This window comes from Pholcus phalangioides, unplaced genomic scaffold, assembly GCF_987345545.1.
Source record: "Pholcus phalangioides strain wild (caught in Gottingen) unplaced genomic scaffold, Ppha-v1.0 ptg000004l_1, whole genome shotgun sequence".
NCBI lineage: Eukaryota > Metazoa > Arthropoda > Arachnida > Araneae > Pholcidae > Pholcus > Pholcus phalangioides.
This window is the reverse complement of record NW_028301597.1, coordinates 50,716,990-50,719,935: the sequence shown is the minus strand read 5'-3', so window position 1 is coordinate 50,719,935 and position 2,946 is coordinate 50,716,990. Positions and strand designations below refer to the sequence as shown.

Genomic DNA, 2,946 nt, shown 5'->3' with positions numbered 1-2,946 from the left:
CAAAAAGTTATTCTCAAGGAATGTTTTTTTTCGGTACAGAAAAAAACGTCTTCTCGACAGAGGGAGCTACGCGAATGCAAATCACTCAAAATATCCAAATCAAAGTTCTAATCAGCTGACTTCTGAATTTTCCTGCTACTCGATGTCGCATAGGTTGATAAAGCACTATTTGTGAAGTGGTTTTGCCTCAGCCTCGAATCACCGGCTGAAAGTTTACGTACGTTTCAGGAGCAGAAGATATTGAAAAACGGTTCAAATGAAAATTATGTTATTTGCTTTCGTGCAATGTCCTCTATCCACAAAAATTTCAACATATTGTATTTAAATATACCTAAATTGGTATATATTTTGGAATTTGAACGCGGTTTCACCATTAGGGATTTCTCATAGTACATAAAAACGAATCCACATTTTGGCCTCTAGAGGGCGCTGCACTCACTCTCTATCGACCTGATTGCACCAAAACTTTCTTCAATCTCTTCTGTATCCGAAACGTTCGTGAAGTTTCAGCCTTCGACTCGTGTATAGAGATAAAACAACTTCATCAAAAATGTTTTATCCACCAATAATGTTTTATAATGAAAATGTAAGCGGCTGTAACAGGAAAATTCAGAAATGAGCTATTAGTCGTACATCATGCTTAGTAGGACTCCGATTTGCATATTTCTAGTGATTTTCTTTCGTGCAATGCCCTCTATCGACCAAAATGTGAACTTTTTATACGAACCAAAAAAAATCATCCTTCGTGAGAATAACTTTTCCGTGAGCTGCATTCAAAAATATACCAATTTCTTCAATTTCTTATTAATTTTTAAGCAATTTACGACTTTATGGTACACCCTGTAGTATGTGTCATACGGCCGAAAATATCTGACCACAATAAGGAAATAATGATTAATATTTCCAAACAGTAATCACGTTGCTTGGTTTGTATAACGCGATACTTTTATTTCGAATATTAAATGGTAGTCATATTGATGTGATTAGACTGCATAATGACATTCAGCACTCTATTTAGCAACATTCGACGTCAGGCCTTGAAAATGCCACAAGTGAAAATGCATTGACAAACTTTGATCATATGAAAATGATTCAATGAGATTTCTTCCTTGAGATTTTTTTATTAAAGATATGCATCAGGATCATTCATAATTGGCAAGAAAATATAATCATCTTTAAAATAATTTCACTGAAACAGTGCATTCACAGATTAATTGAGAATCGGGAGTAACCATACATCCGAATTCAATTTTAGCGAAAAAAGTTCGTACAGCCTTTCGATGCGTTACGACGTTATTCCGCAGCAGCAAAGAGAATGGTTTGTTCAGTCTTCACCTCTGTCCCACGACGTGAGTAGTATCGGCGGCGTCCGAGACGTCCTTGGCGTACTGTTTGGTGTATTCACGTGCTTTGCGGTTGTATTCATCTCGGTTGATGATGTAGAGCCGCGCGATCGAGCCGACCAACGGATCATTCGGGTTGCAGTCCACCAACAGACTCGAGATGGAGAGCAACACTTTGGTGATGGTAAGAGACGGATTCCATTTCTTATCGAGAATGTCCAAGCAAATTCTCCCACAGGTGCTGATGTTGCAGTGGTAGACCTTCGTCATGAACGTTACTTTCGGTGGATGGAAGGGATAATCCGTCGGAAGGACTAACCGGATCCGGAATACTCCTCCTTCATAAACAGATCCTGGGGGGCCGTACAGTTTAGCTGACCACTCGAGCAGGTTATCACCGACAGGACCCGCGGTGAAGTTCACCAGATTTTCTTCTCGGATCTCCTCGATCTCTTTTCGTATCCTCGATTGTGTCGGCTTCGACATCCTCTTCTGAACAGTGGAAAGCCTCAAAGCATTCGACATGATTCACCACTTGTGTCCTCTATTTTTTTACTCTGGAAGTCCTGCAGATATTGATCTACGAAGCCGCGAAATCACGTTTAAACGAAGATACGCAAAGAGTGAAACATGAAAGTCAAGTGAAGCACAAGAATTAAACGTTCTATTGAAAGATACCAGAAGCGTATATTGACTTTGTAACAGCTCCAACCATATGGAGTTGGTGTTTCTTCTTCTTCTGGCCCGAAACAGTCCATTTTTATGGGTTTTGTACGTTTTAAATTGTGTGTATTCACAACTCTGTTTTTTTTTCTAAATCCTAAATAAACACTGAGAGATCGGTCCCATCAGTTAACATCTTCTCTTGCTCAACTATCTATGAGTCTTGTGCAATGAGATCTCCAACCTATTTTTGACCTACGCGAACCTGTTGTTACTCTGCTCACAGAATTTCAACATCTGCGCAGAATGACATAACGAAATGCTTGTGTCCGAAAAATCCACCGCCACTGAATTCACTACAACGAAAATTCACCGCTAGGAAGTTTCACCGACAAAAAATTCGCAGAAAGGAAAAGTCATTGCTGGGAAAATTCACTGACTAACAATTCACCGATATCATTCGACACGAGTGAATGAATGAGCAAATGAGCGACTGAACTAGTGAGAGAGTGAGCAAATGAACGAGTGAATGAATGCACAAATGGTCGAGTGAGCAAATGAATCAGCTAAGGAGCAATTGGCACCCGAGTAGTATAGAGGTAAGATGCTCATCTTCTACCATGAAGGTTACCGTCAGGGTAAAAGGGTTCGATCCGGGAGAGAAGAACAGAAAAAAAGTTCTTTACCTACCAAGATGGGGCGACCACTGATAGATGGCACCTCCATTTCTCACCCCACTCCATGTGTTGGAAATTGCCGCGTGGTGATATGACCGGAGTTGGTGTGCTGTAAAGTAGTTGAGGCTCATTTGGATAAGTGGCAGAGTGAGTAAGCGATTGAGTGACAGTGTGGGTGGCTTAGTTACCGAGGGAGTGAGGGATTGAATGAGTGACCGTAGGAGTGATTCGCTCACCTGTTCGCTCATTTGTTCATCTGTCTA

General features: G+C 40.7%; 1 pseudogene; it reads right to left on the bottom strand.

Moving 5' to 3' along the window:
* Positions 1-1,331: 1,331 nt before the first annotated feature.
* On the bottom strand, positions 1,332-1,868 carry LOC149087806 (ubiquitin-conjugating enzyme E2 D1 pseudogene; annotated as a pseudogene).
* Positions 1,869-2,946: the final 1,078 nt, after the last annotated feature.